Source organism: Loxodonta africana, chromosome 3 (assembly GCF_030014295.1).
Source record: "Loxodonta africana isolate mLoxAfr1 chromosome 3, mLoxAfr1.hap2, whole genome shotgun sequence".
NCBI classification, from domain to species: Eukaryota; Metazoa; Chordata; class Mammalia; order Proboscidea; family Elephantidae; genus Loxodonta; species Loxodonta africana.
In genome coordinates, this window is record NC_087344.1 from 98,146,344 (window position 1) to 98,172,490 (window position 26,147).

A 26,147-nucleotide genomic window follows, 5' to 3' on the forward strand; every position below is an offset into this window, starting at 1 on the left:
GCCCTCCTCTTGTCCCTTTAGGCCTAGGAGTGCTAACAGCTCCCCACTGTGGCAGTTCTCTGGTTGCCTCAACATCCCTTACTTTTTTCCTCTGCCCTATCCCCACCCCTATAAATTGTCCTTTTGTTAAATTCACTTCAGGATCCCAGCAGAGTGAGCCTTCATTTTCCTGCTGATAATTATTTATGCTGAGAACTTGACTGATAACAATTACCACTTATGGGGCAGTTGTTGAACAGATGGACTGCTAACTGAAAAGCCGGCGGTTCAAAACCACCAGTGGTGCCTCGGGAGAAACATGTGGCAGTCTGCTTCCTTAGAGATTTATAGCCTTGGAAACCCTATGGGGTCACTATGAGTCTGGATCAACTCGATGGCAGTGGGATTGGTTTTTTGGTTTACTATGTGCTCAGGGCTTTATATGAATTTTTAAAAAAGTTTAACCATTTAATTATCACCACAGCTCCATGAATTATGGACTATTTATTTCCATTTTCAAAAGGAGGAAACTTAGGTGCATAGATATTAACTAACTTGTTCAAGATAATGTAACCTCTTGCCCAGAATCACACAGCTAGTCAAGAGCGAAGTCAGAATTTGAACCCAGGTCTCTGGATTCCAAAACTCATCCTCTTTCCACTGTTCTGTGTCACGTAATAAATCCTTGTCAATGCTTAATTTGTCAGAGTCTGGAAAACTAGTAAGTGTACATCATGCCAGTTGCCAACTTACAGTGATAACATGTGTGTCAGGGTAGAACCGTGCTCAACAGGGCTTTCAATGGCTGATTTTTCTGAAGTAGATCTCCAGGCCTTTCTTCCAAGGAGCCTCTGGGTAGATTCAAACCACCAATCTTCCAGTTAGCAGCTCAGTATATTAACCATTTGTATTACCCAAAATTTCTAGGGGAAGTGCAAATAAGGTACTGCCTGGAGCAGTTATGTGTCTGTTGAGGAATGGTGAGTCTTAAGTAAGACTTCCGGACATTACCATTCCTGTTTTGATGTTGAACACTATGATGGGTGATTCCCCAGAATATCCCTCGCTGGACAGAAGCTGTCTTCACAATGGGCAGTTCCTCTGTGGAGGGAAACTTAGGCCTTAATGAGTTCAGAATAAGGGGAAACTCATCCCTCCAAGACCCACAGCAGAAAGCATAAGGGTTTTTTTTATAGTGAAGAATTTTATTATTTTGTTTAAGTCACTAGCAGGCTCCTGCACCAAGGCTTAGGAAAAGGCATACACTCGTGGCCAGTAGTCAAGGGAAACCACCTTGTTTTCTTGGCAGTGCTGCGGCTCAAACAGCCTTTCCCAAAAGCAATATGTAGGGGAAGGAAAGGTGAAACCAATAAGAGGTTTAAAATGTTGTGGTTTGCTTTTTACTTTTATTGGTATCTTTGGGGCTGGAGAAGGCAGTGGGCTGGACCCTTCAACTGGCCAAAGATGTGGTGTCCCTTGGACTGGGAGTTCCTGGAGTTGCCCTCACTTGACTCATGTCTTCTCCTAACTCCCACACTCCTGGAACTGTTCATCCATGCTCATCAGCAAAAGACAGTTAGTAACCAAACCCAAAACCAAACCAGTTCCAACTCATGGAGGCTTCACGTATGTTACAGTAGAACTGAGCTCCATGGGGTTTTCAATGGCTGATTTTTCGGATGTGAGTTGCCAGGGCTTTCTTGCAAGTTGCCTTTCGGTGGGTTCAACTGCGAACGTTTTGGTTAGTATCAAGCCATTTCCTCCACCCAGGTACTCCCAACATAGTTAGAGATGCTAAAAAAGACAAGGCTACAGATTCTCCTCTAGAGCTTCCAGAGTGAGTACAGCTCTACTGATACTTTGATTTCAGTCCAGTGATACTGATTTTGGACTTTTGGCCTCCAGAACTGTAAGAGAATAAACGTGCATTGTTTTAAGTCAACAAATTTGTCATAATTTGTTATGGCAGCCATGGGAAACTAATACAGCAGGTAAGGGAAAGAAGCAGCAGAAAGGTGAGGTGCATAACTAATGTGGGGTGCTTGAAATAACATCATCCCCCTGTGTGTCTCTCTCCATGTCTGTTCTCCTCTTTTATAGGACACCTCTCAGATGGGCTTAGGACCTCATGACGTTGTTGTTAGGTGCCATCAAGTTGGTCCCAGCTCATAGCGACCCATGTACAACAGAACAAAACAGAAACTGTAATCCGTCTCATAGAGGGTCTTCATTTCTTTCACTGACCCTCTACTTTACCAAGCATGATGTCCTTCTCCAGGGACTGGTCCCTCCTGATAACATGTCCAAAGTGTGTGACACCCTCGCTTCTAAGGAGCATTCTGGCTATACTTCTTCCAAGACAGATTTATTCATTTTTCTGGCAGTTCCTGGTGTATTCAACATTCTTCACCAACACCGTAATTCAAATGTATCAATTCTTCTCCAGTCTTCCTTATTCATTGTCCAGCTTTCACATGCATATATGGTGACTGGAAATACCATGGCTTGGCTCAGGCACACCTTAGTTCTTTAGGTGATGTCTTTGCTTTTTAACACTTTGGTCTTTTGCAGATTTGTCCAATGCAATATGGCACTTGATTTCTTGACTGCTGCTTCCCTGGGCATTGATTGTGGATCCAAGTAAAATGAAATCCTTGACAACTTCAATATTTTCTCTGTTTATCATGATGTTGCTTATTGGTCTAGTTGTGAGGATTTTCATTTTCTTATATGCTGAGGTACAATCCATATTGAAGTCTGTGGTCTTTGATCCCTTGTTAACCTAACTGATAATGTCGCAAAAAAAAAAAATCTTATTTTCCAAATAAGGTCACATTCACAGGTTCAAAAATTAGCGTTTAACATGTCTTTTTTGGGGGAAACACAATTCAATCCATAACAGAAGCTAATTAATTTTTGAAAAATTTCATCCTCTGTGTCTTTCACCAGTTAGATTCTGGGGGCATGAACTTCGTGTTAGAAAACCAAAATAGCTTAATAGTTAAGAGAAATGAAGCTAGAGACAGAGCTAAGTTTGTATCCTACTCCCACCATATACTGGCTGTGGAAAGAGCCCTGGTGGTGCAATGGTTAAGCACTCAGCTGTTAACTGAAAGGTCTGCGGTTCAAATCCACCAGCCACTCTGTGGGAGGAAATACTTGATGATCTGATCCTGTAAAAATTACAGCCTAGGAAACTCTATAGGGCAGTTCTACTCTGTCCTGTAGGGTTACTATGAGTCGGAATCAACTCAACAGCACACAGCAACAGTACCAACACTGGCTGTGTGGTATTGGGCCAGTCATGTAAACTTCTGAGCCTCAGTTTCCTCATCTTAATATGGAATGATAAATGGTATCTACATGATAAAGTGTTTTGAGGATTATATTAGACAGTTTACTTAAAGAGCTTATCATAGCTGGCATATAAACCAAAACCAATCTCACTGCTGACGAGTCAATTCTGACTCATAGCAATCCTATAGGACAGAGTAGAACTATTGCATAGTGTTTCCAAGGCTGTAATCTTTACAGAAGCAGATTGCCACATCTTTCTCCCAGGGAGTGGATTAGAGTTCGAACTACTAATCTTTCAGTTAGCAGCCAAGTGCTTTAAAAACTGTGCCACCAGGGTTCTAGCTGGCATATAGTAGGTACTTAGCTGAAGTCCAATGAATTAAATTCCCTTGCTCCAGCTTCTATTAAAAAATAGAAAAAAAAAAAAATTCTGAAGTTCTAAAACAATGACTTTTATCCTGCCTGACATTTATACCCACTTTAAGAGACCCAGAGCCCTGGCCGCACAGTGGTTAAGAATTTCCCTGCTAACCAAAAGATTGGCAATTCAAATCCATCAGCTGTTCCTTGGAAAACCTATCAGGCAGTTCTATTCTGTCCTATAGCATCGCTATGAGTTGAAATTGACTCCATGGCAATGGGTTTGGTTTGTTTTTTTTGGTTAAGAGGCCCAGGGTTTTCAGTTGCTCTGGAACTGACCCCACCCTGGTCCAGCCATCTCACTTGTGACGTTTCCAGGAGCTTCACTTAACAGGAAATAGGACATCTTTCTCCCAGAAACCTGAGGGGTTAGCCTAGAGAAAAATCCCTTAGCCAGGAGGCGTTTCGGTTTGTGACCTTTTACAGGCAAATTTACTCAAGAAGAGACCAAGGGATCTCCCCTTCCCAAGCACACAGAGCTGTGGGAATTTCCTCCTGGGCCTTCCACAGCCGGCCTGTGCCGTGCCTGACTGATCTTGCAGTTTCTGTCAGTGCTGAAACCGCTGTGGAAAGTTCAGCTTGAGAAGAAGAGGGAACTAGGGAGTTTTGATTTTCTTTTTCCTTTTTTTTTTGAAAGTTGAACAACCCTGAGACTTGATTTCAGAAATCTTAACCTAAACCAAATGTTTTTTTTTTTTTTTTTTTTCTGACTGGGTGATCGTTCTGTGGAGAACACAGGGCATTTTGACTTTGTGAAGACAGCGACACTGGGCAGGAGCCAGATCTCCTCAGAAATCAAACAGTACAGGTTCACACACCACCAGGGACTACTGGAATGTTGCTTTACTTTTTATTCTGGATTTATAGACCAAGTCCTCCTCCCCCACCCCCTGGCACTTGATTTATTATTGTGCAGACCCGGTGGCTTTTCTCCAACTTTATTTCTTTCTTCAGAAGTAAACAAGGATTTTACAACTCAATAACCTCCCCCAAAGTTTGTTTGTTCTTCTCTCCCTTACAGTGTGGGCCATGTTTGTTCCCTGGGAAAGTCTCTTCTCTAATTATTTTCACATTTCAACAGCTTTTGTTTCTTCTTTTTCTGAGGTTTATAAAAAAAAAAATGCTGATGGCGGATTTGCTTCAGGCTAAATTGTACTGTAAACAGTTCCTCTTAGGCACTTGGGAGTCAGAGAAGAGGAGCCATGTTGCCTTTTCTCATTGTGTACCAGGCCAGAGGGAAATGTGAAATTCCTGAAACACTCCTTTGGATGGCTGGAGGAAAAATATGTAAATTGATAAAACAGGGAAAATCTGCTAATCTGTTGTAAAAGGAGCCTTTGACAACCTTGTGTATGCAAGAGTCAGCTGATATAAAGGCTGCCTTGAAGACTGAAATTTTCCAGGTACTTTCATTTTAGGTTGGGATCTTTCTGTCTTCCAGCAGAGATTAAAATTTGGTGCATTTTAAGGAAATAGGATTTTTTAAGGCTACTTACTGGAAACCCTGGTGGCATAGTGGTTAAGTGCTATGGCTGCTAACCAAGAGGTCGGCAGTTTGAATCTGCCAGGTACTCCTTGGAAACTCTGGGGCGCGGTTCTACTCCGTCCTATAGGGTTGCTATGAGTTGGAATCGACTCGACGGCAGGTTTGGGTTTGGCTTTTTAAAGCTACTTACTATATTCAAGCAAAATCTTGTCCAGAGTCCCTGAGTATTGTAAACAGTTAACGCGCTTGGTTGCTAGCCAAAGTTGGAGATTTGAGTTCACCCAATGGTGCCTTGGAGGAAAAGCCTAGCGATCTGAAAAATCAGCCAATGAAAACCCTATGGAGAACAGTTTTACTCCGACACACATGAGGTCGCCACTAGTCGACAATTACTCGATGGTAACCGGTTTAATGGCTGGTTCTGTTCGAAAGGTATGAACCTAATCTTGATATTTGCATATCCAGCTTGAAAGCTGAAGAGTCTCTTTCTGATCACAGCGATCACGGGTTCTGGGAGAAACTGTTGTTTGTTTCTCTAAGTGCCTTGCTTGTTTCTGTACAACCTCTCCCTACATCCCTCTGAGGGCTCTGGGATCTCACATCCATGTGTCCTGCTGCCTTTACTTGAAGTCTCAGACTTGGCCTGAAACATCACATCTAGTGCCCCCGAGAAACCTCAAACCCACCTTGTCCAAAATGAAATTTGTAATTCCTTGAATCCTTCACTCCAGTTCATGGCGTGGTCATCCACTAAGCCCCAGTGCAGGAAGCCCAGTCATCAGAATTCCCCACTCTAATATGATCAGGCCTTGAGTCCTGTGCGTTCTACCTGCCAATATCTGTTGAATCTGTCAGCTTCTCTCCTTTCCCACAGCCAATTTCCTCCTTCAAACTCTTACTGCCTCTCACCTAGACCACTGCTCTGTCTCCTTGTTGGTCTGTCTTCAGTCTCAGTTCTTCTGCCTGTATCCCCCTGTTTTAGTCAGGATTCTCCAGAGAAACAGAACCAATACAAAGAATATAGATATCGCTATTAAAAAAAAAAGTTGACCTCCAGTTGATCTTGACTCATGATGACACTTGGTGTGTCAGAATAGAAATGTGCTCCATAGGGTTTTCAGTGGCTAATTTTTCAGAAGCAGATTACAGGCCTTTTTTTCGAGAAGCCTCTGAATAAACTTGAACCACCAACGTTTCAGTGAGCAGCGAGCATGTTTGCATCACCCAGGGATTCCAGATAGATAGATAGGTAGAGATTTATTAAGGAATTGGCTCACGCAATTGTAGGGGCCGGCAAGGACAAAATCCATTGGTCAGGCCATAGGATGGAAGCTTCAGCAATCTTTTGTCTGAAATCTGTAGGCCAGGTGGCAGACTGGAAATTCTGGCAGGATGTCTATTTACAGTCTTAAGGCAAATTCCTTCTCCCTTGGGAAAACTCAATCTTTACTCTTCAGGCCTTCAACCAATTGGATGAGGCCCACCCACATTATGGACGGTAACCTGCTTTACTTGTTAAATGTTAATAATATGTAAATATCTCCATAGCAACATCTAGTGTCTGACCAAACAACTGAGCACCAAGCCTAGCCAAAAAAAAAAAAAAAAAAAGCCAAGGTGACACATAAAATTTACCATCACATCCCTCCTCCTCCTATTTAAAAATAATTACCTCTGGAGCTATGAGAGAGTTCTTTCTACCAATCTGACCATGGAATCATGCTACTTTCCTGCTTCGAAATCATCTAGGTCTCCCTCTCCTCATGGTCCACATGAGCTGGTTCAAGCCCTGGGGCATGGCACTCTCCAGGCTCCTCTGCAGCTCAGTGCCCACATGTACCACCCAACCACATGGCTGCCAACTTCCCCCCAATTCATACCCTGCTCTTCCATGCTTTATGCTGCTCCTTCGGTTTGGAATGCTCTTCTGCCCTTTCCCTGGCTGGCAAAAATTCGCTTACCCTTGAAGGCTTGCTTCAAACCTCAGCTCCTCTGTGAAATCTTCCTGAATCCCCCTAAGCAGTGTTTGTTACTCCCTCAGTGTTTCCAAAGCAGCTTGTAAACATTTTTAATGCTTTATTTTAGCCTTGGCCTGTCTCCACCCACACTCCCCTGCCCTTACCAGGACAATGAGTGTCGGGGCATGGTCTGACCCTTTCCTACCTTTATATCCTTTTCACTTGCAGAAAGTCTGGCCTGTGAAGTGGCACAGGTGATGGATGTGGGGAGATGTTACCGAGCCCATTTCAGAGGAGACTCACCCCAGTATGCACTCATGGTGATGAGGGCGAAGTGAAAATATGGCTTTCAGCATTCCTTGAAAGATCACAGACAAAGCTTAGGTCCAGGTGTAGGAGAGACTGACTCTGAATGAGACAAGGCAAGGGATGCTTTCATAGGCTGCAAATTGTGTGACCTTCAGAGTTCCCTTTTCAGACTAAAGGGGAAATCATATTGGGTAGCTCCTAACTTCAGGTAGCGTGCACTGTTCGGGACCCCCTGCTGCCATATACTTCTGCCATCTTGTACTCTCTGGGTTCCAAGTCCAAATTTTCCATATCCTTTGTGGCATAAAGAATTGAACTGGGGCCACCTTGGCTCAGGATCTGTCTCCCCTAACTCTGCTACTGCTCTGACTTGGCTTCTATTGCACATGAGGAATTCCCAGCATTCCTAAAGGATGATCCACTTTTGCCTGTTGGCACATGTTTTGTTTAGGAATAGGATAGGAAAGAGGCTAAGAGTTTGAGGTCAGTGTTCCCCTCTGCTAAGACTTGAATGAGACAGTAAGAGTTCTAGGACCCGAGAGGCCTGAACTCCAGAACTTGATTTATTCATTCAACTCACTTTTCAGAGAACCCACTGTGTGCCAGAAATTGGAGCTAGGTACTGAGGAGACAAAGATGAATTAAACAGCATTTTTGCCCTGAAGAGCTCTCAACTCAGTGTGAGGAATTCCCTTCAGGTGCCTGCATAGCTCCTCCCCGAGACTGAGGACTAGGAAACCTCCTTGCTCAAAGCCATGGCACAGATGCAGACATGGCTGGGGTAGGGGTTGAGAAGACATAGGAAAGAAAGAAAATGGCCAGGCCCTGGAAGAGCTGAGTCCTGCCACCATCTGGGACCTTATTCTCTCTGGGTCCCAGTTTCCTTGCCTGAAAAATAAGGTTAATCACCCTTGCTCTGTTTTCTACAAAGAATATGAGTGCCTTCTGTGTAGAACCCTGAGTCAAGGCTAGGGATGCATCCAGCACAGTGTCTAGCACATAGTAGGTGTTCGATAAATATTGGATGAATAAATAAATGGTTTCTCCTCTCAGAATTATTGGAGCCATTTAGAGAATACCTACTGTACTTTATTTATCACAAAATGCTGCCTACAGTAACAGCTAGCCTGACCAGGCAGCATGAGCTAAGGACTCTGTGGGGCAGATGGTTGACTTTTCCTCTCCACTGCAGGAAGAGAGGTTTCTATTCAGGGATGCTAAGGAAGGCTTTGTGGTGGGGGCAAGGGGGAGCTCAGAGCCACTCTTGGGTAGGATTGGACTATGAATGAAGGGTCAGCCCTGCATTCTTGAACCTTCCCTCCTGGCTTTTTGAGGGACAGAGAAGTTTCGGAGGAGGGTCTCCTATCTTAGTCTCCTTCTACAGAGGATGGCAAGGAGAAGCACAGAGATGGTACATCTGGAGGCAAGACCTTTTCTTGGGAATCTGTGCCTATGGAGAGGAGGTCCTTGTGGTAGGACTCGTTAGTCCTGCTTCTGCTTCTGTTTCTGGATCTTTCACTATATCTTTCTTCCTCTGGGTCTTGTATGCCTCTGTCTTTTTCTTGTTGTCATGATGTCTTTTATCCCTACCCACCTCCGCCCTTGCTCTGGTGCAGGTGCGTGTCCATCTCTGTCACCTGACTTCTCTCTCCCTTTCTTGTTCTCTCTTTCCTTTCAAAATGAAACAACTTTGAGGTTGAGGGTGCTTTAACCTGGAAGTTCTATGATTGTAAGCCCCTTGAGGGCAGGGATCCACATCTGTTTGTTCACCACAGCATACCTAGCTTCTGGCATGGTGTCTGCACTCAGTGTTGTTATTATTGTTGTGTGCCATAGAGTTGATCTTGACTCATTGCAACCCAATATGACAGAGTAGAACTGCCCCATAAGGTTTCCTAGGCTGTAATCTTTATAGGAGCAGATGGTCAGGTCTTTTCTCCCAAGGAGTGACTGATGGGTTCAAACTGCTGACCTTTCAGTTAGCGTCCGGGTGCTTAACCATTGTCGGGGCTCCTTCTGCATTCAGTAAAAACCAAAACCAAACCCATGGCTGTAGAGCTGATTCCAACTCATGGCAACCCTATATAAGACAGAGTAGAACTGCCCCATAGGGTTTCCAAGGCTTTAACCTTTATGGAAGCAGACTGTCACATCTTTCCCCTGCAGAGTGGCTTGTGGGTTCAAAATGCCTACCCATTAGCAGCTTCTGCTCTCAGTAGGGGCCCCAAAATATTCTTGAATGAACGTTTGCTTGGGAAGACTAAGGGAGTCAGGACAGGGCAGATAACACTAAGTAAGGGAACTACAGTTTGGGTCTGGCTTCAGTCTAGGTTTTACGGGAAAGTGGCGAAAACACCCCTTCAGATTTTTAGATTTTCCAGCCCAGCTCCCTGAGTAAGGAAGCAGGATTTCTGAGTAGAAGTTTCTTTCAGAAATAAAGATGCTGTGTCTAGACGCACTTTCCCTGGGTGTTATCTCTTAGTAATGCAAAGACATGGGGAGATGAAAGCCCTAAACAATGCCTGATGTCAAAGGTGCCTGTGATGCCAAGTCCCTGTCCTTAAGGACCTGTCCTTACCTCCTAAACATCTTCATTGCAATAGAGGTCCCCATCCATGTCCTACCTCTGGCTAGCAGTAGGAGCCTGCACAAGACACCCGCTCCTTGGGCTCTGTCCCATCAGTGCAGTGAAACTACACAATCCCTAAAGGCTATGCCAGGGTCTACTGTTCTTGACCTTCATGATATTCGGTAAGGGATGAGCTGGGGATTTAAACAGGATTCCATGTCAGGGACTGCTACCATCACAGGAAAGATGAGAAACTAGAGTTAGATTGACCCACTCTTGCTGGCAGCCATGGATGTGTCTCTGAGCTGCATGTTCGCTCACACAGGCCCTTCTAGAAGGGCTGTCTGGCCAAGGCAGGACAGAAATACCTTCACCGTGAGTGTGATCACCAGGCATACGTAAGTAGAGAGCATAGAAATCCAGGTCTCTGCAGCACAAGTGTCCATATGGGGAATAAACCAAATATTTCACAACTTCAATTGTCAGGAATATATTACTTGGTTGCCTACTTTATGCCTACTTCTTATATCCCCCCTTCTTATTTTCTGTTTAACTTTGAGTTATGTCTCCCATCTCTCAACAGGCACCAACATGCATGTGATCACAACTAATGAGACGAAACAGTATATATTCCCTGAACCATATATATACACAAATACAACATGGATGCTCAACATACAGACACATATGTCATACACACAGACTCATAGTGTAGGTAAATATAGAAAGTCTATGTGTTCTACACACATGAATATCCACCTGTAAATTCAAAAATTCTATTTTTGATCTCACCTTAGCATTTGGGGATACACAAAATATTAGGTGGAATGGCCTCTCAAAGAAGTTCCTATCCTAATCCCTGGAACCTGTGAGAATGTTATGTTACATGGCAAGGGGAAACGTAAATTGTAGGAGGAATAGTTGTTAGGTGCCATCAGGTTGGTTCTGACTCATAGTGACCCCACGTACAACAGAACAAAACACTGCCTGGTCCTGTATCATTATCACAATCATTGCTATGTTTGAGCCCATTGTTGCAGCCACTGTGTCAATCCATCTCATCAAGGGTCTTCCTTTTTTTTACTGACCTTCCACTTTACCAAACATGATGTCCTTCTCCAGGGAATGGTCCTTTCTAATAACATGTCCAAAGAACGTGAGATGAAATCTCGCCAAACTTGCTCGCCAAAATCCAAGACAGATTTCTTCATTCTTCTGGCAATCCAAGAATATATTCAATATTCTTTGCCAACATCATAATTCCAAGACATCAATTCTTCTTCAGTCTTCTTTATTCATTGTTCAGCTTTCACAGTTGACTGAAAATAGCATAACTTGGGTCAGACGCACCTTAGTCCTTAAAGTGACATCATTACTTTTTGACACTTTAGAGAGGTCTTTTGCAACGAATTTGCCCAGTGCAATACATCATTTGATTTCTTGACTGCCATTCCATGGGTGTTGATTGTGGATCCAGGTAAAATGAAATCCTTGTCAACTTCAATATTTTCTCCATTTATTATGAGGCTGTTTATTGCTCCAGCTGTTTGAATTTTTGTTTTCTTTATGTTGAGGTGTAAGCCATACTGAAGGCTGTAGTCTCTGATACTCATCAGTAAATGCTTCAAGTCCTTTTTGCTTTCAGCAAGCAAGGTTGTATCATCTACATGTCACAGGTTGTTAATGAGCCTTCCTCCAATCCTGATACCAAGTTCCTCTTCCTATAGTCCAACTTCTCAGATTATTTGCTCAGCATACAGATTAAATAAATATGGTGAAAGGATACAACCCTGATACACAAATTTCCTGATTTTAAACCACTCAGTATCCCCTTGTTCTGTTCAAAGGACTGCCTCTTGTTTTATGTCAGGTTCCTCATGACCACAATTAAGTGTTCTGGACTCCCCATTCTTTGCAATGGTATCCATAATTTACTATGATCCACGTGGTCAAATGCCTTGCATAATCAACAAAACACAGGTAAACATCTTTCTGAAACCCTCTGCTTTCAGCTAAGATCCTTCTGACATCAGCAATGATATCCCTTGTTTCATGTCCTCTTCTGAACTGCTTGAATCTGGTCAGGCAGTTCCTTGTCGATGTACTACTGCAACTGCTTCTGAATTATCATCAGCCAAATCTTACTTGCATATGATATTAATGATATTGTTCAATAATTTCTACATTCTTTTAGATCATATTTCTTTGGGATGGGCACAAATATGAATCTTTTCCAGCCAGTTGGCCAGGTTGCTGTCTTCCAAATTTCTTGGCATAGACAAGTGAGCACTTCCAGTGTTGCATCTGTTTGTTAAAGCATCTCAATTAGTATTCTATCTGTCATGGATTGAATTATGTCTCCCCAGATTGTGTGTATTAATTTGGTTAGGCTATGATTCCCAGTATTCTGTGGTTGTCCTCCCTTTTATGATTGTAATTTTATGTTAGAGAGGATTAGGGTGAGATTATAACACCCTTATCATGTCACATCCCTGATCCAATATGAAGGGAGTTTAGCTGGGATGTGGCCTGCACCACCTTTAAAGAGATAAAAGGAAAGGGAAGATAGCAGAGAGTGGGGACCTCATACCACCAAGAAAGAAGTGCTGGGAGCAGAGTATGTCCTTTGGAACCAGAGTCCCTGCGTGAAGAAGCTCCTAGTCCAGGGGAACGTTGATGAGAAGGCCAACAGAGAAAGAAAGACTTCCTGTGGAGCTGACACCCTGAATTTGGACTTTTAGCCTGCTTTACTGTGAGAAAATAAAATTCTCTTTGTTAAAGCCATCCACTTATGGTATTTCTGTTATAGCAGCACTAGATGACCAAGACAGAAATTTGGTACTGAGAGTAGGGTGCTGCTTTAACAGATACCTAAAATGTGGAAGTGGTTATGAAACTGTGAATGGATAGAGGCATAGCAGTGACAGAGGACCAGCAGCAGCAGAACAGGAGACCAGCACCAGACAGCACTGGAGCTGACCCATGGAGCAAGGGAGCTAAGTGCCTGTGTGCAGGAGGCTTGGAGTGAGGTGCCTCCAGGCACTTCTTGGTGTTGCTATAGAGCTTTGGAACACTTGTCCCAGCAGGGCAGATGCGGGCATGAGGCCCAAATAGCTGAGAGGCCAAGAAAACAGGAAACAGAAGCTGAAAAGACAAGGAACACAAGAAGCCAAGCTGCCTCAGTCTCAAAAGGTATGGCGAGAACCTCTGGGGTTTCAAAGGGTGAAACCATGGCCTCTGGTGTTTCTAAGTATGGAGTTGCCACTCAGATAGACTAGAAGAATGACGTGCCTAAAGCCAAGGGGACAGTTGCTGTCCCAGTGTGTCTGGAAGGCGAGCTGAAGCCCAGGGCCGTGGGGCCTCCTCTCAGAATCTGGAGAGTATGGCCAATACCTAGAGTCTAGAGGGCAGGGCCTTCCTGCGGAGCTGACACCCTGAATTTGGACTCTTAGCCTACTTTACTGTGAGAAAATAAACTTCAAGTCATCCACTTGTGGTATTTCTGTTACAGCAGCACTAGATGACCAAGACACCGTCAATTCCTGGAGCCTTGTTTTTTTGCCAAGGCCTTCAGTGCAGCTTGGACTTCTTCCGTCAAAGTCATCGGTTCTTGATCTTACGTTACCTCCTGAAGTAGTTGAATGTTGACCATATCCCATGTTCTGATTATTAGTGGATGTTTGCAGTTATTTCTCCTCATCTTGAGTTGTACCACGTCAGCAAATGAAGATATACAAAGCTTTACTCCATCCATAACGTCTTAGGCTGGATTCTCTAGAGATGTAAAACCAGTAAAACGTATAGAGAAAGATTTATATCAAGGAAATGGCTCAAGTGGTTGTAGAGGGGGGAAACTCCCAAGTCCATGGGTCAGGCTGAAGTCTTCTCCTGACTCACATAGCTACAGGGGCTGGCAAATCCAAGGTCAGCTGGTCAGACAACAGGTCTCTGGGTCACAGGCTGTGGAAGCCAATGAATCCCAAGATCGGCAGGTAAGCCGCTGGCTCCAGTCCCAAGAACCAAAGGCCAGGTGAACAGGAACCAGCTTCAGGACCCAGATTGAGCAAAAGGTAGTGAGCTTTGCCAGAAAGTCCACTTATATTGGATGCAAGCCACACCCTGAAGGCAACTTCCTTTCACCTGATTGGCTGCTCATAACAGATCTCTTCATGGAGCTGATTACATTATGTCAGATCTCATTATGGAGGTGATTACATCATTACAAAGCTGCCTAACTACATCATAACTGCCAAACCACTGAGAATCATAGCCCAGCCCAGTTGATACACAACCTTAACCATAGTACACATCATTAAGGCCGATTCTACTATGAGGAGACAGCTCTTCCCCAGTCGTATCTGAGTGCCTTCCAAACTGAGGGGCTCATCTTCCAGCACTATATCAGACAAAGTTCCACTGCTATTCGTAAGGTTTTCACTAGCCAATTTTTTCAAAAGTAGACCATCAGGTCCTTCTTCCTAATCTGCCTTAGTCTAGAAGCTCCGCTGAATCCCATCCACTATGAGTGACCCTGCTGGCATTTGAAACACCAGTGGCCTAGCTTCCAGCATCATAGCAACATGCAAGCCACCACAGTATGAAGAACTGACAGATGAGTGGTGGTAAATGAAATTAACTCTGCTAATCCTTTGACTTTACGATAGGGACAGTATCCTGGGTTATCCTGGTAGGCCCCATATAATCATAAGAGTTCTTAAAAAAATGAAAGAAGGGGATAAAAGAGTTAATATCAGTGTGATGAAATGTGACAAAGACTCGACTAGCCATTGCTGGCTTTAAAGATTGAAGAGGGCCACAAGGCAAGGAATGCAGGCAACCTCTAGAAGCTGGAAAATATAAGAAAATAGATTCTTCCCTAGACTTCCAGAAAGGAGCACAATCTTCTAACACCTTGATTTTAGCCCAGTGAAACCTGTGTTGGCTTTCTGACCTCCAGAACTGTAAGATCATAAATTTGTGTTGTTTGAAGCCACTAAGTTTTCTGCAACTTTTTTACAGCAGCAATAGGAAACTAATACCCACAGAAACATAATCCCTACCCTCATCGATCCTGTAGTCTAACAGAGGAGACAGGAATATAATCAGGGTGCTAGAACACAGTGTGAAAAACAAAGATGTAATAGATGTAATAGGACCAGCCCAGACTACTAGGGGTGCACACAGGAGAAATCCCAACCCAGACTTGGGTATGGAGAGAAAGTTTCCTCCTGGGAATTCCATGAGGGCAGTGACCGATGGTGACCTATGTCGGCAACACCTCCCACTGTGCCTGGCACACCCCAGGTACCTAATAAATATTCGTTGGAAGAAAGAAGGAGGGAGGGAGAAGGGGAAGAAAAATGAAAGAAAGGTGAAAACTGGGATGTAGTAGACAAATAGGGTTTAAGAAGATGGGGGAAAGTGCTTTAGGCAGAAGCGACAGCATGGGCATAGTCCCGAAGGCTATTTAGAGAACTAAGTAAAGTTAAGTTTGGCTAGGACACAGAGTGCCGTATGGGGAATCAGGAAAGATGAGTCAGGCAGGGTACAGATCATGAGGGGCCTTATCAGCTATAATTAGACGTTTGGCCTGTGTCCTATGTACATTTGACTCTCTCTTCCTTTCTGTCTCTCTCTCCCTGCCCCTTTTCTTTTGGTTTATACTTTAACGTCTTTTAATGCAATGTATTTGTTTGATCTCAGTTATGTCAAATAAATCTTATTGAAGTATCTCACTTTATCTTCCAGTTCATACCTCAGTCATTCTCTCCATTCTCCCTGTGCTTTGCAACTGCATCAATGATCATTTTGTGTATGCGGGGTGGTCCAGTAGACAAAGAGTCCTGAAAACATACTCATAGCCAGCTGGGTTTGTGTCCATGCTCCTCCATTTACCAGCTGGTATTTAACCTCTTTAATCCTTAGTTTCTCAATTTGTAAAATGTGACCAGAATAATGTCTTCTTCATGGGCTTGCTATGAGAATCAAATGAAAGCACTTTGCAATGTACCAGGTGTATACCAAGTAAGTCAGTGGCAGTTTTCTATCAAAATCATGACTCTTTGTGTAGTTATTATCATAACTATAACTATTGTGCCGGAGGATTTCCATTCTCCCTTCCAGACCCACTTCCACTCTTCTGCACCCCACTCTGCAACCTCCACACAGGAGGTTGACCTGTGTGGACCATACCAATGAACTCCCTTGCCAACTGCCTTCAAACTGGGCCCTGGCTGTCAGGGGCATCAACAGAAGATCCCGGTCATGGAAGGAGAGTGGGGTTGGGGTGTATGTTCTTCCTGGCTTCCTTTCCTCTTTTCTGGTTTGTTGGGGCTTGGCTGCCTTACCCAACCAAAGGTGGCCTCCTATCAAGTAGCTCTCTTCCTACAACTACCCCTTTTTGGTTCCAGGAATAGTTCCCTCTTCTTGCCCCATTAGACCTAGGGATGGTAATGGCTCCCCACTCCTGAAGTCCCAGGGTTTCCTTCGCATCTACATAATGATCGGAATCGACTCGACGGCAGTGGGTTTGATTTGGTTTTAGTGGTCCTTTCATTAAATACTCCCCAAATAAACCAGTTTGAGTGTGCCTTCTATTTCTCATTAGAACCTCGACTGAGATAACTTTTTTCAGGTATTGTGTCTGCTTGCTAAGCAAGTCAACATGACCCCATCCTGCCCCTCTTGTCAGCTGTGGAACATTCACAAAACATTCACACACACAAAAAAAAAAAAACGCATCATCACAAGACCATTTCTTTTTCATTCTGCAAGAAACTCTGAAAGTATCAAGGAAATTTGTAAGTTTAATGTACAGTGTGGTCATACTTCATACTAGAAACTGAAACCAAAACTCAAGTGACCCAGGCAGAAAATTGGGGTGCTATGAGTTTCCTGCAGCCAAGGAGCATGGGTTAGAGTGGCAGGGTTGGCTCCAGGCCTCAAGGGGAAGTAAGTCAGTGGATCTGGGGACCACTCTAGTTACCCTGCTGTCTGGATCTGCCTTCCTCTTTTCCCTCCTGTGATGCCTCTTTTAAGCTCTGATAGAAGGTGAAGTGGCGTAGTGGTTAAGCAGTTCGAATCTGCCAGCTGCTCCTTGGAAACTCTATGTGGCAGTTCTACTGTGTCCTATAGGGTCGCCATGAGTCAGAATTAACTCCACGGCACTGGGTTTTTTTTTTTTAGAAGGTGAAGGGCCGGGAGTGGAAGAACTGGTAGTGATGTCCAAGAATGCCATAAGTTGGTTTATTTGTTTATAATAAATATTTTAAGATGTTATTAATATGGAACAGAAATCAGGAAGATTCAGAAAAATGAAATAATTATAGCAAGTCAAAATCCAGGTCACAGAGGAACACAAATCTGCGGACCATAAAGGACCCCCATGGTTTCTATCCATCTGATTCTGTGCTGCCTCATGGCCAAAGTCAATCACAGAGTTAGACCACAGAACCCCTTCACACAGATTGTCTTCTCATAGGACTGTATCTAGCAAAGAAAGCTTTGGGAAAAGTTAATGTATGCCTTTGAGCCTAGTCAGAATCATTTAGACCTGAACACTCTTCAAAGCAGGGGTTACCAGTTGTCTGCTAGAACTGTAGAAAAGATTTCAATTATGTATCATGGAATATCTACTTTTGAGCAACAGAAACCTGCCCATAAATTTTCCAGGTTGAATTAGGTGCAAATCGCGTGACTAAAACCTGTTGCCTTGAGTTGATTCTGACTCATAGTGACCCTATAGGACAGAGTAGCCCCATAGGGTTTCCAAGGAGTGGCTGGTGGATTTGAACAGCTGACCTTTTGGATAGTAGTCATAGCTCTTAACCACTACACCACCAGGGCTCCATGTGATTAGAGTTGCCAGAAAATAATAATAATAATCGAGCCATTGTAAGGCTTACAGGACATGAGGAAATTGCATTTTCGTAATCTTCAGCTCCAAATAGAGTTTTGTTGTTGGATAATATCAAGTTGCCTTTGACTTTGAGTAGCCCCATGTGACAGAGTAGAATTGTCCCACAGGGTTAGTAGGCTGTAACCTTTATGGAAGCAAATTGCCGGGTCTTCCTCACTCGGAGCAGCTGGGTGAGCCAAACGCTCAACTATTATACGACCAGGGCTCCTTGGAAATAGAGTTTTAGAAACATTGATATCAAATCACCCTTGCAGCCAATAATTAGATAGAAGATCACTTGCCCATTGAAATAATAACTTCCACCAAAGAGAAGATTCTTTCCCCCATTCGCTATGGAAATGTGAGGTGGGACACATTTGTGAATTATCATCTAGTCACCATAGCAGGACACAGCGCTGGCTGGTCTTTGTAGCCCTGGAGTCTATCGCGGAGCTGGACACATAACAGGCAAATATGTGATGGTGATGCTCACAGAAGATTGTAGCTCTTAAAATAAAATACTTAAAAAAAAAAAAAAAAAGACAGCTGGGATGGTGGAATCTTGTTTTGTTAGTTTTAGAGAATGGACAAGATTTAAAAATCAGGGAGTGAGTCCATTTTACCTTCCCCTGCTGCAGTGGAATTGATTTGTGTTTGAGGCACGTGAAAGCTAAGTGCTTGGCTCTGGTATAGGGAGTGAGTCAGCCCTGTGTCCTACAGTTTGACAAAAAAGTCAGCCTTCCCCCAAATCACTGCAGAGGCAGCCAGTCTTCCAGTGTTTGGAACTTGGGCCAGGATTTCAACCTGTACGCGGCCGTGTTTCCTGTACGTCCGCCTAAAGGCCCAAAGAAGGAAACTTCCTTATTTTCCAGAGTGCATCTAGATCTAAAGCGTCCCCACTTTGGAAGCCCTGGGCCTGGGTAGTGGAAAATGAGACTCCTTTCTCCCCCTCGTGTTTTTTGAGGTTCAGAAAAGCAGGTGCAAATCACAACCGAATTTGAAAACCCAAAAAAGGCTGAAGTGAATCAACTTAACAACAACAACAAAAGCCTACGATAGCAAAACCCGGAGAAAAACTTCAGCTGTCGTACCTCCAAGCAATCATCAACTCCCTGGTGGATTTCAAACCCCCCTCTGGACCTCACGTTGATTGAATCCCCATGACCTAGCCTCATGTGAGGGCTGAGTGGGCTGTTCTTGAGCCAAATGTCTGTGGTTGTGGGTAAATATGCTGATATCCTAGCAACTTGCAAAAGCCACAGTACCTTAGACAAGGTCTTGTTTTTGCATTTTGTTAACAGGAGAGCAGGCTTGAGATGGGGGCCTGGGGATATTTTGAGCCAAGCAAAGAAGTTTTTGGTAAACACACAAACTCACTTCCTTTTGGTCATCCTTGGCTGCCCTTTGGAGGTTGGAGTCATCTTCACGTTTAGCCTCCCAGTGTCCTGATATTTGAAGTTGGATCTCTTTTTTAAAATGTAGAAACCAATAGAATTCTGTTATGGATTGAATTGTGTCTCCCTCCCACCAAATAGGTGTTATAAATGCTAACCCCTATTTGACTCAATGGCACTGGGTTTTGGGGTTATATGCTTATGAGTCAGAATCTACTCGACAGCAACAGTTTTTTTGTTTGTTTGGTTTTTTATACCTGTGGATGTAAGGTATAGGGTTTAGGGTGGGAGTAAGGTTTTCCTTGCTAGGTTAATGAGGCCACATCAGTGTAGGGTATAGCTGCTTTAACAGAAATACCACAAGTGGGTGGCTTTAATGAACAGAAATCCATTTTCTCATAGATCAGGAGGCTAGAAGTCTGAACTCAGGGCCAGGGCCCTAGGAAAAGGCTCTTTCCACTCTGGAGGAAAATCCTTGTCTCAGCTTCTCTAGTGATCTTCTCAGCATTCCTTGGAGATTTCCACTTGGCCTCTATCTTTCTCCCATTTGTGCTTCCTTGCTTCTGTGACTAATTGAAAATACCATGCCTTGAGTCACACATATCTTAGTCCTCAAAGTGACATCTTTGCTTTTTAACACTTTAAAGAGGTCTTTTGAACTTGATAGTGTCATATTTAATCCTCTGACATAAATCAGCTGTCTCTTCCTCCCTGCATCACTCTCTGCAGCAGCCAAGAGGGACAGAGGGGCATCCCCCACAGCGCAGACACATTAGTGCAGCCGTCTCCAGCTGATATACTTTGACAGCACCAGCTCTGCTGGCATCTTCTCAGTACTAGTGTTTCAGAGCTGACACCTAACACAGCTGTGAGGAAATACCAATGATGGATTGAAGGTATGGGGCAATGAATTAGTGATGGGCAGATGGAAAAGCAGATGCCTTTGAAATAAAACTAGTCAATGTGGCCAGATGAGGATGGAGGCACCTACTTTATAATAAAATGGAACCTATCCTGCCACATCCTTGAACGTTTAAATACTCAGTGGCTCCCCATTGCTTACAGGAAAAATACCAAACTTTTTAGTCAGTCTAAGGGGCAACTGATGTGATGGAAAGAGCACTTGATGAAAAGCCAGGAGCCATAGATTCTTAATGCAGTTCTGTGACCCACTAGCTGGGTGGCCTGGGCAAGTTACCCTGTTCTCTGGGATTATTTTTCTCCATCTTTAATATAATCATAGGAGCCCTGGTGGTGCAACAGCTAAGTGCTGGTCTGCTCACTGAAAGGATGGAGGTTTGAACTCGCTCTGTGTCTCCCTGGGAGAAAGACCTGGCATTCTGCTTCCATAAAGATTACAGCCTAGAAAACCCTATGGAGCTGTTCTACTCTGTCACATGGAATCTCCATGAGTAGAAAATTGCCTCTATGGCACCTAACAATATGATCATACATAGATGATGTATCAGCATTTGAATAAATGAGCCAGGTGTGAAAGAGCAGTCTAAAACTGAGGCGCTTGGCATAACTAAAATGACTAACGCAGGTGTGGATTGGACTCCATTTTGTTTTAAACCCCTGCTGCTGTTTGTAAAGTTTGAGTACCACTTTCGGGTAAACAGGTCTTGTTTTGCAAACAAATGTAGCTATTGTTCCTTGACCATGATTCCAGGAAATGAGTGCCAATTGTTCTGGTGGGGGGGTGGGGGGTGTATGCTTGCCCTCAGGAAGAATGCATTTGAAAATAGATTAACTGATATGTTTGTATTACAGTCACACTAGCCTCCTTGTATAAAAACTGTGCATTCCTTTATGAACATCAGAGCACTTTGTAGTTTTATTCAGTGCTGCCCAATTCAAGTTGTATTCCTCAATAAAACTCTATCATTTCTCTCCATACAGAGTTAGTGTTTTTTATACTTTTAACACAGGGGAAATTCATGCATCATTCAAAAATTATGTGCTGAGGTTACAGAGTTGAGCAAGATGGACCAGCCCCCTACTTTGGAGCTTGAATCTTGGGGAGGGGGGGCTGGGATGGGGGGGCCAGAACATAAAGACAATAAAATAGATTGTCAATTATGGATACTTGCTATGCTAAATACAAAGCTGTGGTCTGTGGTAGAGATTGACTTAGGTCCTCGTTTGTGTTGGATAGTCAAAGAAAATGACTTGGAAGTAAGGCTGATACCAGAAGATAGATCATGCCATAGGTTGAGCTGGGGAGAAACAATCCAGGATAAAAGGTAAAAAGGCCCCATAGGCAAAGGTGAGCTTGGCGTTCAAAGAACTAAACACATATTTACTGAATATTTCTCTGCTAGATTCCAGGGATGCAAAGACTAATGAGAAAACCAGTCTCCACCCTTACTGAATTTTTAAGGAAGTGGGAGACACTGACAATTAAACAGGTGATTGTAGCATGGTGAGATAAGCACTCTGATGAGCAGTGTATTAGTTTCCCAGGGCTGCCGTAACAAAGTACCACAAAGTGGGTGGCTTAAAATAATAGAAATGTATTCAAGGCGTCAGCAGGACCACACTCTCTCCGAAGGCTTTAGGGGAAGATCCCTCCTTGCCTCTCTTCTAGCTTCTGATGGTTCCTGCCAATCTTTAGTATTCCTTGCTTGTAGATTCATTACTCTGATCTCTGCCTCCCTCTTTATATGGCTGTCTTCTTTCTCTCTGTATTTATATCTCTCTCTCCTTTTTTTAATAAGGACACCAATCAGTTTGAATTAGGACCCACCTTACTTTAGTATGATCTCATGTTAACTGATAACATTTTCAAAGATCCTAGTTCGAAATACGGTTGTATTCACAGGTATTGAAGGTTAGGGCTTCAGCATATCTTTTTGGGGGACCTAATTCAATTTATAACAAGCAGAAACTCAGAATGCTTCTGGAAAATGAGATAGAAACATCTTACCTATTCCATAAGGTTTGGGGAAGGCTTCCCTGATGTGATGCCATCTAAGCTGATATCAGAACAAGCAAAATCATTGCCAGCATGGGAATTGCACAGTGGTTAAGAGCTCAGCTACCAACCAAAAGGTGGGCAGTTCAAATCCACCAGCCACTCCTTGGAAACCCTAAAGGGCAGCTCTACTCTGTCCAGAACTGACTCAATGGCAACAAGTTTTTATTTTAATTGTCTAACTATGCTTGTCCACTCTTTGGCCATGACTGGGATTATTCTGGACACTAAGTGGCTTTGTAGAAATTTTTATCCATTTGGAGGAAACCCAGGACATTGCATGAAACTCATTAAAGCATTCAATAAATGGTTCCTGCTGTCACATTACCACTTACCACCAAACCCCATTGCTGTCGAGTTGATTCCAACCCACAGCAACCCTATAGGACAGAGTAGAACTGCCCCATAGGATTTCCAAGAGGCAGCTGGTGGATTCAAACTGCCAACATTTTGGTTAGCAGCCAAACACTTAACCACTGCGCCACCAGGCCTCCAACCTTAGCACAGCAGTTCTCAAACCGAAGTGCCCATCAGAATCCCCTAGAGGGCTTTTTGAGACACAGATTGCTGGGCCCCACCTCCTGGGTTTCTGATTCTGGAAGATAGGGTGGGACCTGAGAATTTGCATTTCTAACAAGTTCCCAATTGATGTAGATGTTGCTGGTTTGGAGATCACAACTTTGAGAACCACAGATTTATAGGGAGTGCTTAACTCTCTGGGTATGACTTTTAGGGTCATGGAAGTGTTTTCCAATTCTCCTCAAAGGTGGTGGGAGTACAAGAGACAGCAAAGCTGGGGACAGAAGCTGCAGTCAGTACGGGGTGTCTGGAGCCCTCCAGAAGAGACCCTCTCTCACGTGGTTTCCTCTGCAGAGTTTTTGCAGCCAGTGGACCCCAAAGAACAGCACCTACCCTCACTTTGGCATTTGGGTTCTAACATGTGAGTGAACATTTTAGAATTTTTTTCTTATTTTTTGAGAAAAAGGTGAGGGACTTTGCCAAGACAAATACACAAGCCCTAAACATATTACCAGCTTTTTCTCTTGGATAGTGTATCCTTCATCCTTTTTTCCACAGTTATGTGGCTCTCAAAGCCTGTATCGATCCTCTACTGGGTCGCACTCTTCAAAAGCCTCTTTGACGACCTTTGTACTCTAGAAAACATCCAGACAAATTCACACGAAGACATGTGAGGTGCATCACACTGAATGAAGTTCCACCTTTGCAGTTACATGACTTTGGGTCTGAATATCAGGCCAGTCACATAGCACTGGCCCTTAGTGGGAGTTAAACAACCTCTGTGAGCTGATTTTGTGGAAGTAGATCACCAGGCCTTTCTTCCAATGTGCCTCTGGGTGGACTTGAACCTCCAACCCTTTTGTTAGCAGCTGAGCCTGTTAACTATTTGTGCTACCCAGGGACTCCAACCTTTGTCTTAAACCAAAAAAAACCAAACCCATTGCCATCGAGTTGATTCCAACTCATAGTGACCCTACAGGACAGGGTAGAACTGCCTCATAGAGTTTTCAAGGAGCACCTGGTGGGTTCGAACTGCCGACCCTTTGGTTAGCAGCTGTAGCACTCAGCCTCTATGCCACCAGGATTTCCGCCCTTGCTTTGGAGAAGCCTTATTATCTTTGTGATTAGCTTCCCTCCATGCCTGGCTTGACTCTCCAGGGCCTGACTCAGGAGCCACTTAGCAAAGGTGACCCTGAGAGAACAACATAACATCTGTTCTGGGCCTTCGCAAAAGACATGCCTCACATTCCTCCCCTCAAAGCAAAATTGATCGGCCTTGACCTGGGGCTGCACCAGGGAGAAGTAACCCTTGGGGGACTGAGATGCCATTCGGTACCCAGATGGGGTCAGTCACCACATGGTCCTCAGCAGCCCCAGGAATGAGAGTTATTTGCCTCCCCTATTAATCATTCAGAAGAGTTATGAATATCTTAGATCAAATTGACAGCTTGCACCTTGGCAGAGAAAGGGGCCTAAGAATTGACTCATAAAATGTCCATGTAGTTTTGTTCCTAGGAGACAGAACCAGAGGTCCCTAGAGCTAAAAAAAAAAAAGAGCTAGGGAGAGGAAATTGGGGGTGGGGGGGAGGTTAGAAGGCAGGAGGGTGTTATTTCATTCAATCTCAGATCCGATTCTTGAACTCTAAGCTGAGAAGTCTTCTGTCAGTCATCCTGAGTAGGAATACTACTCCAAAGGCAGCTCATTTCGCTGTTGGATGACAATGACTATTACAAATAGCTTTTTTTAAGGATGAGCCAAAATATATCTTTTTGACAAATTCATATATTGTTAGCCAGTTTGGGTGTACAACAAATCAATTTTTCATCCAAATCATTGTCCTTAAAACATTTGAAAATGTTGTCACATCTCTTACGAATCTCCTCTTCCCATCATAAAGAGTCCCTAGATCCTTCAGCCCATCCATGTGAGAAGTTTTCCAGGCACCCCATTCCTGGCCACCCTCTCCTGGAATCAGAGTATCAGTGGCCTTCACACAGAGCGGTGCCAGACTGCATGTGATGGTGCAAGCATGGAGAGCAGATCCATCACCTCAACATGCAGATGCCATTGACTAATGACAACACAAGGGCAGAGTGCAGTTCTCCAGATTCTCAGGCACCTGGAGTAGATGAAGAAAATACCAATAAATTAGTGACAGAGGACTAAGCTTTTGCAACATGCCTGGAATTTCCTATGTATCTACTGTTCCTCAGGGCTCTCATGGGAAACGCATCAAACCAAAGCCAGCACACCCATAGATGAAGATAGGCTGAGTAAAGAGATGTGATGTCGGCTGATCCAAACCAATTAAAATTACATGGTCAATGTTTTAAAAATAGATAAGTAGTGTCACAATGTATCTCTTCCAGTCGGTTGGCCAGGCACCTGTCTTCCAAATTTCTTGGTTTAGACAAGCGAGCACTTCCAACTTTTCGCACATTTGTTAAAACATCTCAGTTGGTATTTCATCAATTCCTGGAGTCTTGTTTTTCACTCATTCCTTCAGTGCAGCTAGGACTTCTTCCTTCAGTACCACTGGTTCTTGATTATATGCTGTCTCTTGAAATGACTGAACATTGACCAGTTCTTTTTGGTAAAGAGACTGTGTATTCCTTCCATCTTCTTTTGATGCTTCCTGTGTCGTTCAATTTTTTGCCCATAGAATTCCTCAATATTGCAAACAAAGGCTTGAACTTTTCTTCAGTTCTTTCAGCATGAGAAATGCTGAACATGTTCTTCCCCTTTGCCTTTATAACTCCAGGTCTCTGTACATTTCTTTATAATACTTTACTTAGTCTTCTCCAGCCACCCTTTGAAATCTTCTGTATAGCTCTTTACTTCATCATTTCTTCTATTTGCTTTAGCTACTCTACACTCTAGAGCAAATTTCAGAGTTTTTTCTGACATCCATTTTAGACTTTCTTTCCTGTCTTTTTAATGACCTTTTGCTTTCTTCATGTATTATGTCTTTGACGTCATCCCACAACTCTTCAGTCATTAGTGTTCAATGAGTCAAATCTATACTTGAGACAGTGTCTACATTTAGGTAGGATATACTCAAGTTCATACTTTGGCTCTCATGGACTTCTTTCAATTTTTTTGAGCTTCAACTTGAACTCCCATATAAGCAACTGATGGTCTCTTCCACAGTTGGACCCTGGCTGGCCTTGTTGTGACTGATAATATTGAGCTTTTCCATCATCTCTTTCCACAGAGGTATTTGATTTGATTCCTGTTTAATCCATCCAATGAGGTTCATGGGTAGTCACCATTTGTGTTGTTGAAAAAAGGTATTTCCAATGAATAGGTTGTTGGTCTTGCAAAATTCCATTGTGCCACCT